At 41.2% G+C, this 11,227-nt stretch overlaps 1 protein-coding gene across 9 annotated transcripts in view; it reads right to left on the reverse strand.

Moving 5' to 3' along the window:
- Nucleotides 1-10,929, reverse strand: part of KLF12 (Kruppel like factor 12) — a 408,906-nt gene extending 397,977 nt beyond the window's left edge. For 5 of the 9 annotated variants that reach the window (XM_036455691.2, XM_045588699.1, XM_045588695.1 and 2 more), the window contains exon 1: nt 10,382-10,928. The gene's annotated coding sequence lies outside the window, so the exon portion shown is untranslated. Of the gene's footprint in view, nt 1-10,133; nt 10,248-10,381 lie in introns of those variants that run through there. The other 4 variants (XM_036455692.2, XM_045588696.1, XM_036455693.2 and 1 more) reach the window with 2 other exon arrangements.
- Between the last annotated feature and the right edge of the window lie 298 nt (nt 10,930-11,227).

Genomic DNA, 11,227 nt, shown 5'->3' on the forward strand with positions numbered 1-11,227 from the left:
TGTCCTGTATTTATATCTAAAGTAGAAAAGCTAATACACATTGCAGAGGATTTCACTCTTTAAATATCTAACCAATTTAATGTACAATTTCTTGTAAATATCTCTTCAAGTAACACCTCTGATAAATTACAATTGACTCTGACCTGTAAAACTGACTGGTTTTCAAATTTTTTCTTCTATTGGTCTTCTGAAAAAAAATTTATATATAATATATATGCCTATATTCAAACATTTTTTTATCAAGGCTAAAATTCACATCATTTCTAAATAATGTATCATACATCAAATCTCTTTAGCAATATGAAAAATATCATTAGATAATAAATATCACATAAAGGATATCTTTAAAACTTTATTAATCAATCATTATTATTTTTTGTTTTGCCCAAATAAACTTCCCTTAAATTGATTATAGCACTGCATGCCCTACTGTCCAAGTATATCTCTGGATTTATTTTTGGAAAAGAAAGTTTTTTGTGATATGGCAAATGACAGAATTTAACCAAAACACCATAGGTCATCACCTCTAGAAGATAAGAAAAAAGGAGCTGTGAAATCACCGCAGTTGCCAAATACTTTTTCATTTGTTTCTTCCACTTGCAGGTCTGCTTTGCTTTTCTATAAAAAATAAACTATCTCCATAAAGAATTTTTGCCAATCCCTGAAACCTTTGGTCTCTCAAATAGAAGCAATTTTTCCCCATGCATTTAGCTTAAAGGAACTTACAGCATTTGGCCCATTTATCACAAATTACTTTGTATTATAATTTTCTACTTAAGTCTTGCCTTCCCTACCTGATTTTCAGCACATTAATGATGATGTCCTACTCATTTTTGTATATGATTCCAGATACATGGTAAAAGCTAAATAAGTATAGGTCAAATAGACATGTAGGCATTTCTAAATAGACTAGAGGCCCGATGCATGAAATTGGAGCAAAAGTGAGCCTTCTTCCCCCCAGCTGCCTGCACTGGCTTCCCTCTCACTCCTGGAACCCAGGTTTTCCTCTGGCCACCAGCAGGAACCCGGGACATGGGCTTTCCTCACACCCCCGGCTAAATCCTACAGATCATCCAGTCTAATTACAATAGCATATTATTCTTTTATTATTATAGATGTTTTATTACATTTATTATGCATCTGACTTTAGTAGCTTTATCAAATAGCAAAATGCATATTGGCCAGAATTTACTGGTTTATGATTACCACTGTGGTTCTGTAGCAGCAGTCTTCTAAAAGTTTTTGGTTTGGGTCTCATGATTTGTTTTAGTACATAAATTAGCAAAAGAAGAACTGGCTTCTATATGGAAGTAAACATTCTAGTCAGTGCATTCTAGTAAATGTAGTATGTCAATATAACCTACAGCTTAATGCATGATTTTATTATAGATTATAGTGACACACTACATCTACTAGAAAACCTCTAAACACAGTATTTATATGTATAATAGTCTCACTTTTTTTGCTGTACTCTATAACAAGACTAACTCTGGAAAGTCTATTGACTGATGGAGGGAAGAGTAACACAAGGGAGTTCAAAGGCTTATCAGTGTTTGAATCTCTGCTTTAAGCCTAACTGGCTATTGACCATGATGCTATTACTTTGGTGAAAATCAGTTTCCACATCTCTAGAATAGAAACCAAAATATATCATGCATACTCAATAGGTATTCTTTAATACAAAAGGTAATCTCTTTATATGGACAGTGCACTCCTGAAACCTGTTTAAAACTAAATTATGCCAGAAACAAAAGAAAACTTATAAAATCTGTAATTACACACAATCTATTATATTAAATACTGTCATTAAAAACAGATATATAATACCAGTACTTTGTATGTTTTGTAATATATTCTTCAGAATTTATCAGCTTAACTCCATTAAGCATTTTCAGTAAAGATTCACTATTCAACACACCTAATGATTTCTTTGTCTCAATTGTGTTTCAAGATAATAAACCCTGTTTCTCATAACTAACAGCAGCACTTTCATTTTCCCTTTTTTCTATTCAGTTTGTTAATGAAAGGCAAAAAGTAACATTTTCAAATACTTTTTCAAATATGGCAAAATTGCAAGGGGGGTTGAGAAGAATGTCAGTTGGCAAACACTGCCACATAATAGCTAAAAAAAAAAAAAGGCATTCATGAAATGATGTTCTTAAGTCAAAATTCAATGTGTAAACGGTACTTTAAGGGTCTCAACATACAATATTCAAAGTTGCAATTATTTAAAAGTGAACTAGTCATACCTGTTTACTAAAAGTACATATAAATAAACTAACACATGAAAAGCACAGCGCCTAACTTCTGCATTATAGTAGCTGTTCAATGAAGAGTAGCTATTTTATTTTGTTACTACTATTCATTCTAAATGGCTGCTTTTAAAAGAAGCATCAAAATACTGGAGTAGACTATTATCATCAAGCACCAAGTATGTACAAGGCTCTATGTACTAGATGCTTTCCAAACATAACCACAATTTGAATCCTCAAAAAAATTTTTTTGCAATGTTGGCATTATTTATTCTTGTTTTTATTTTTTATTAACTAATCAGTAAACAAGGCTTGGAGAATTAATTTGCTCACTCAGGTAACAGATGGTTAGAGGTTTCAAATCCAGCAATGACTCTACTACAAGGTTTCATTTTGCAAGAAAATAAGTTTCAGAAAAAAAATGAAGTGAATTATGGAATGGCTAATAGAGTTGAATATATTTCACTAGAGCTAAAAAGACTTAGGTAAGAAATGATCATGATATTGGCACTGAGCTACTGAAAGGATTATCATATGGACTGCATTCCTCAATTTGATCTTTCAATAAGTATTTTAGCACTATATAATCAGTCACTATATTAGGCACTGTGTTAGAAGCCAGTAAAATAACAATGAAGAAGATTCATTTCCTGCTCTCCTGGGACCTATTATTGGGAGGGGAAAAGGCAAATCAAGAAGCAATTACACCAAAATTTTGCTATGGTGCCAAAGAATAAAGACTGGAGCCCAGCATATTCTTAAAGCAAGAGATGGTAAATAACAGTCACACAAAACGTGATGTTTAACAGTGATTGTTATAGCATGAGCAGGAGTTAGGCAATTTTTTGTTTCTTAACTGGAGAAAATGTAGGTAGGAAGAAATTATGTAAATTAATACTGTTCTTAATTTTCTCAAATTTTTGAGAAATTTGAGAAATGCACATGGCAGAGAACTGTGCATACAAATAAATTGTGTTCAATAAATTTCAAATAACACATTTGCAATCTCTATCATCTGCCTTCCTTTATTGTGCATATGTTTGTATTGCAACAATGTTTGAGTCTAAATAAGGGACCTAAGCCATAAATCAGACATAGCTTAATCAACAGAATCTTGGCTTACCTAGGGATTTGCAGATCAATAAACTCTTCTAAATTATAGTACAACAGCACAAATTTAATGATTCTATTTAAAAAAATTAAGGGCACTTTTAATTACCTGTTGATAGAAGTTTCAGTTGACTCATTAAAGAAGAAGCCTAGAGGTTTACAATTTCTAAATAATCATTGTTGATTTTTAGTTTCAATTTTCTGTAACTGATCATGGAAACTGTATTTGCATGTTTTGTTTTGTTTTTTTTAAAAAAAACTCAGATACTTCACCTACTTGATATAATGTTAATGGCAACTTTTACACCAGCTACATAGAAACTTCCTAAGAGTGACTTTCTCAAGGTCATGGAGCAAATCTCTGGTTAGACAGGAATGGAATTCATGACCTTTGACTGCCAGAAATTTTCTACCCACACTCGGAAATTCCTGCTCCATAAGTGTAATTTATATGCTCACTTTCTGAGGCTGGAAAGTTCAAGGCTTTTAGGGCAGGAGGTAAGGAGTAGGGAGAGACTAGTTTTCCTGTCAAATCAGTTGCCACATCAGTCCTTCATAGTTTTGCAGAGTAATTTTTACCCACATTATCTCACTTCACCCTTACCACAGCCATATAAACTACACATGCTTCTTACCATTTCACAAACTCAGGCTGAGAAATTTAACCAAGGTCATTTAGAATTAGTAAGCAAGAAAGTCCTGACTCAAAATAATATTTCTGCCTCTTAAACCAGTCCTGATTTCAGTGTGTATAATATTAGCAAATACCTAGTAATTAAATGAATGAAGGTTTTCTTTACAGTTGTCTGTTTCATTTTTACAATAACCCATCTTGGTTGCTGTTAGGTATTAGTTTGTTTTTTGGGTGGCAGTGTTGTTTCCATGTTTTGTAATGAGTTTGCTTGTCAATATATTTTTTTTAAAGGGCAAGAATAGTATTACTAAACATAGAATTGAAAAAACAAACTTTGGCCCAGCTGGTGTGGCCCAGTGGGTTGAGTGTTGACCTAGGAGGTCACAGTTTGATTCCCAGACAAGGCACCTGGCTCAATCCCCAGTGGGGGCTGTGCAGGAGGCAGCCTATCAATGATTGGTGTTCTGTCCCTCTCTCTCTCTCCCTTCCTCTCTGAAATCAGTAAAAACATATTTTAAAAAAACAAACTTTGTGTATTTTTCCCCTTTTTATATAAGTGGGGGCTTTTTAACTATAATTCTTGGTCCTAATGTATATGGTTTGGAGGATATGTACAAATATAGGTAAAGAATATAAAAACATGAATTAATATTATATATACACATATATATCTGCATATGCAAAATGGTGAACATATGTATTATTGTGAAAAGTGCCCTCTTATCTACAGTTTTGCTTTCCAATGTTTCAGTACCTTTGGTCAAAAAAACATTACATGGACCATTCCAGAAATAAACAATTAATGTTTTAAATCATATGCTGTTCTGAATAGCGTGATGAAATCTCCAGACATCCAACTCAGTCCTGCCCAGGATGTGACATGTCCACCCTGTATATACTCCCTAGCCTTAGTCATTTAGTAGCCAGCTGGGTTACCAGATTGATATAAAAATGCCCAGGTTCAAGTTAGGTTCAAGTAACCCTTATTGTTGTTGTTAATCCTCACTTGAGGATATTTTTTCCATTGATTTTAGAAAAGGAGGAAAGGGAGAGAGAAGGATGGAGAGAAAGAGAAAGAGAGACAGAGAGAGAGAGAGACAGAGAGAGAGAGAGAGAGAGAGAGAGGAAAAAGGGAGAGAGAAACATTGATGTGAGACACATTGATTGGTTGCCTCCTCCATGAACCATGACCAGGCCCAGGGATGGATCCTGCAGTGCAGATACCTGCCCGTGACAGGGAATCGAACCTACCTCCCTTTGGTGATGATAATAATTCGGACATGCCAAAGAGAAGCCATGAAGTGTTTCCTTTAAGTCACATGTGTCAAACACAAGGCCCTCGGGCCAAATCCGTCCCGCCAGGCCTTGCAATGTGGCCCGCACCGCGCTGTCATCATTGCACTCCGCTGTGTTTCCATCACAATGACAGTTTATGACTGTTCAGTAAACCATTCGGCCCGCAATTTAGGCTGGATTTTAGATTTTGGCCCCTTCTCTAATTGAGTTTGACACCCCTACTTTAAGTGAAAAGATACATATGGATAGGAGAAAAAAATATACAAGGTGCTCCAAACAATCCACAGTTTCAGGCATCCACTGGGGTCTTAAAACATATCCCCCACAAATAACGGGGGACTGCTGTATACTTGTAAGCACGGTGACTATAGCACTTGGAACACAATTCTTGGGTGTGGCAGCTTCTTTTAGCCTCTGCTGGGGCAGGAAAACTAGCCCAAAGCTCTCTCATTTCCCCTTCTCTCCTTCCCTGCAGCAACTCAGCAAGAAGCAATGGCTTCCATCTGTACCTGCATAGCAATATTGTTTGGACCAGTCCAATCATTCTACTGACAAATATTTAAAAATATATGCCATAGAATTAGCAACAAAATAAAAGTGCAACTTTAAGCGAGGGGGGTTAAAGTGGGAAGGAGAAAGGCCATAGGAGGGCACAATTCTTTGGGTGTATAGCCTATAATCCACTGCCAGACCAAAACAAATTTTTATGGAGCAATATGACTACTCAAGTAGCCACTTTTATGACAATAAACACCCCAAACCGAAAAATCCTTTTGTAACATAATTACTGAGAATATACAGGGAAAGTAACCATTTAATCCACAGCATGTGTTCTCCACCACAGAACTGAACGCTGACATCAGATGGGGTGTGGCTGGTCCGGCCCTGAGAGTGAATTCTGGCCAGCTGAAGTCACAGTCCTCTGGGCAGGCCTGGGATCTAGAAACCAGCGAGCAGGGCTCCAAGGGCCTAAGGCTGCTGACCTTCTGGGCCCAGGGCAAGGCCCATCTGTTTACATGCATTTTGATTTTGGGAGGGGCGATTGTGGTGGATGAGTTCAGGCAGTGGTTACAGGGTGTTGCCAATAATTTAATTCTTAATATTTTTACCCTTACATTTTGTACATGCTTAAGCCGGAAAACTGGGCATAACTTGTAGACTGAAAACCAAATAAATATGGATTTTAAAATGGAAAATAAACCAACATTAGGCAAGATATATTGATAGATATTTCCACTCTGCAGTCACATAATATTTTCAAAATGTAAAATGACAGAGGTAAACTCCTGAAACGTATTTTAGGATTTATTAACGAAAATGAAAGTTGTTTTCTAAAAGAAAAAGTTGACCGTGGTGTTCATTCTAAATGAAACCGTTTTGGGATTTTTATTTATTTATTTATTTATTTATTTTTAGCTCTTCTTCATCAATCAACATGGAAGCATGAGTGGAGAAACTTATCTAAAAAAAAAAAAATTATTTTTTCAAATGAGTTTATAGCATTTCTAGTTTTGTAGAATAAACTACTTTGCATTAATTCACAAATCAACTACATCTAGATTTAAGGATGTGACACTACGAATGTTTCCTGCACAATATAAAGAAAACAAACTAACACCCCATTTTAATGTGATTATTCTAATGTTAATTTGCAGAAATATGAAACTCCACACTTACCCTTTTGTACAACTGTGAAAATGTCCAGGACCTTTACATATTCACTATTTAACAATATCACTCCACTGATAAGGTTACTCAATACTAGCTTAACCAACACTGGCTTGAGTTCAAAATGCCCTCAGTACAGGCTTAGAGGCCTAAGCTTAGAGACACACTTACGTGTCTTTACACAGATTAAAATCAAACAAAAACAACAACACAAAACTACTATATTTAAGACCAAATACTTCATTAAGCTAATAGCCTGCTTCAAGATATGACATCTAAAACTCACTCTGAGTCTATTAAAGTCCATGTTTACTTTTCATAAGAGGTGGGGAAATAATCCCTGAGGAACCTATAAATCTTTAAATGGCCAGAACACTATCGCTATTATTATATGGCTGATTCGTGCTCTTGGGAATGACCATGCAGCATCCTCCTCTGCTTTTCCCTGGGCCAGGGAGAGTGAGCACACCAGGGCTCAGTCCCTTCCTTGTCTGTACACACACACAGGCTGCAGCTGTAGTAAACAACCACCAGCCAAGAGTTGCTAAGGTCAAGGTCTCAAATGCTACACCAAGACCAGTTTCTCCCAAATGACATTCAGTTGCTGAAAAGGAACTTTGTAGATTAAAAAATATATATATATTAAGGGCTCATTACCACAACAGTTTTCATTCAATAAATAGCCATACAAAGCATTCCAAAATAAAGTTTAGCTGACCGTAGTGTCCTTTAAATATGTATTAATAAATCACTGTAGCACTTCACAAATAAACAGAAACCTCTCGAGAATGTTTTGTTTACCAGACACAGCTATGTTGGCTACACAGTGTTACTTCATAAATAATGAAAATTTTATGTGAAACTATTCCAAATTGTATTGTACCAGCTTAAGTATAATTCATAATAGTTAGGAATTAGAAAGTAAAATTATAAACCTCTTTCCTAAATACATTACAAATGTCTGCCAATTCTGGTACCCTTAAATTGCTCTCCAACTCAGAGCAGCTTAATATACTCTGGGTAGTCTTCAGATAGAGCCAGCTGCAGCGATAAAGAATGCCTTATGCAAGCCGGGACCGGTTTGGCTCAATGGATAGAGCGTCGGCTTGGGGACTGAAGGGCCCAGGGTTCGATTCTGGTCAAGGGCATGTACCTTGGTTGCGGGCACATCCCCAGTGTGCAAGAGGCAGCTGATCAATGACTCTCTCTCATTGATGTTTCTAACTCTCTATCTCCCTTTCTCTCTGTACAAAAATCAATAAAATATATTTTTAAAAAAATGCCTTATGCAATTGAAATGTTTGTCCTTCAATATCCTATTTCTACTAAGCTTCTACAGTTAAACATTTTCTAGCCTAAAAGTACACCCTTTTATCATAACCAATTCCTATGTGGTTTTTTGAAATGTAAAAAAAAAAAAAAAAAAAAAAAAAACATTTGAATGAGGTCTGCAAATAGCACAACCAGGTTTATTGGAGGGTGGGGGGTGGGATGGGGGCACTGTTTTTGATTAAATGGCAGTTCCAAAGAGTATTTCTTAGAAGGTGGTATACACCCACTCTTCCAAGTGACCACTCTTACCCGCATCACAAGCTGCTGCCTTGTAAAAAGCCACCAAATTTATTTTAAAGCATTTACTCTCTACACAACTCTATCCTCCAGTAAGAAAAGGGCCTGGAGGCGGCGAGGTGGATTTGCAGAATGACGTGTGTTTGATTGGCAGATGTCTGTGAAGCCACTGGATGCACATGCACTAAATGTAAATAGAGCTGCTCATCTCTCCCCGGTGTGACAGGGAAACTGAGTGTTCTAAAGCTGATTTAAAATAAAATATCTGAGTGCTCCAGGAGAATTCTATTAGCCGGCGGAATTGCTTAAAACAATCCATATAGAGCCGTTCTTAAACCATCTGCACAGTTTAAATTAGAGCGCTGACAATATTAACCACACAAACTGTTTATCCAGATTACACATTCCGTTGTACTAATACTCTTTTAACTCAACAACAGTCAGCTTGTATCAACCGAATTAAGGCTATTACTAGTAAAGTATGCAAAAACTGGGAGAGCAGCAGGCTGAAGGGGGCTGGGAGGCTTGCGGGGCATGTAACAAAGGAATTGGTACTTTTTCCAAGCATCCGCCTCAAATCCACTCCGAAGCAGAACTGCTGAGTGCACCCCACCCTTTTCCCCAAAGATAAAAGTTTCCAAAGTTCTCATAGGCAGCTCTCTACCCCAACAAAAGCAGGATTGATCCTCCCGGTAGGGGAGCATCTCACAAGAAGAACACCAACTCATGTCGCGGAGGTCAAGTCCGAGTCCTCAGAGCGAGCTTCTAAGGCAAGAAGTGGCTCCTGGGCCGGCCAGGCAGGCTTGCAGGCCGGGGTGGACATGCAAAGTTGCCCCTTGTCAACTCGGCCCAGTCCCCTCCCTACCCCCCCCCCAACCCCATAATTGAAAATAACAGCCACGGGGCAGCCCCTGGCCACTTGCACGGAGGAGGCACTGTAGCCAGTGACAGTTACACATCATTACGACCAGAGACAATAATGAATGTAGCACCAGGACCACTCTTCATGCCAGCAGTGTCATCCCCGCCTTAACCCCTTCCCCTCCGCGCCCTCGCCAGCGCACACCCACAGCCCACACAGCCTGGTCCCCAAACTCGCTCCACTCCTGGGGGCAAACTAGTTCCACCAGCACACACACACACACACCCCACACCCCACACCCCACACCCCACACCCCCAATTCTGCCCTGGTGTTTTATTGCTCATCTTGGGCAACTGTCAGGCAAACACAGCAACCAACAATTCCACTAGGGATAGAGAAAAACATTTGCTCAATTCATGTCACTTGGTAAGTTCTTTTTTAAAAAAAGAAAGAAAAGAAAGAAAGAAACGTCTGTCTTGGGGTGGGGGCTCCTTCTTTCTTCTGCACGAATGTCACAGCATCGCCCTCCCTGGGCCCCCCTCCCGCTTCTTCCCAACACTTTCCCCCCCTTTCAGAGCACAGAGCGACCCAAATGATTCAACTTGAGCGGATGACAGAAGGAAAATAAAACATGTTAGGAGAACACGGTCTGATTTGGGATGGCAAAAAGAAAAAAAGGGGGGGGGGGGGAGAGAGAGGTGGGGGTTGTTTATTTTGATAAGAAACGGAATCGGCACAGACCTGAGCAGAAGCTGCGGAGCAGGAGAAATTGTTTTCTTGCCCTCACACAGGGTCCCCCTCTCTCCCTTTCTCTCTCTCTCGCACGCGCGCGCGCACTCACACGCGCACCCTCCTCGCTCACACTCACGCGCGCACACACTCCCCGCACACGCGCGGGCAGAGCCTCTCTCCCGGCGGCTCTCTCTGCAGTTCCCAGGAAATGAATGGGGGGCAACCCAGGGAAACTGTTGTACTTGCAAATGACTTACCCGGATCACATGATGAGCTCCGTGGAGGGTGGGCCGGTGGCGGGTGGAGGCGGCGGAGGAGCCGCGAGCCCGGGTCTGAGCGCGGGGAGCCGGGCCAGGCCCGCATCGGATTACCCCGGGGCCCTGCCGAGGGGGTGCAGGACGCCGCGCTCCTCCCTCGCAGCCCGCAGCTCAGGAAACCCGAGAGGTGCTGGGGGTGGGGCGGGGCGGGGCGGGGCGGGGCGGGGTGAGGCTGGGTGGGGGGTGGGGGGGTGAAAACACCAAACCCCCCAAACAAAAGAGCTCCGGGTCCTTCCTCCCCCAGAAACAAAGCCCCGCCGCTGCGGGCGAGCCCCGGGGTGGGGTCGGGGGCGGGGGCGGCGGCGGCGGGGAGGGGCGCGCTCAGCGGACGCTAAGTCGCTTTATGGCCATGAAATGGGGGCCCCCCCGAGCCGCTCCGCCCGAGGATTAGGAGGCGGGCTCTGAGTGTGATGGTTGAAATCCCCTGTGGGAAGCTAACCCCTCCCCGTTCGCAGAGGTAGAAGGCAACACCCACTGCCCGGCCCTCGCGCCGCCGCCGCCCCGGCCGCCGGGCTGGGGGTGGGTCCGCGGCGTCTCCACCCTCGCCCCACCCCGCCCCGCCCTCCCCCGCCCCCCGCTCCCCTGTCACCTGCACCACCTTGCAGCCGCGGCGCCCAAAATAACCCGCACACAGGGCATGGCCACCGCGCCCCGGCGCCCCGCGGGGCCTCGCGGGGGGCGGAACCCCGGGACCTCAACTCGCCGCCGGAGCCGCGAGAAAGTCCCCTCTTTTGTGTCCGAGCGTGCATGGCAGCACGGGGAAGAGAATTCGGGGACAAATACGGC

Source organism: Pipistrellus kuhlii, unplaced genomic scaffold (genome assembly GCF_014108245.1).
Source record: "Pipistrellus kuhlii isolate mPipKuh1 unplaced genomic scaffold, mPipKuh1.p scaffold_m20_p_3, whole genome shotgun sequence".
NCBI lineage: Eukaryota > Metazoa > Chordata > Mammalia > Chiroptera > Vespertilionidae > Pipistrellus > Pipistrellus kuhlii.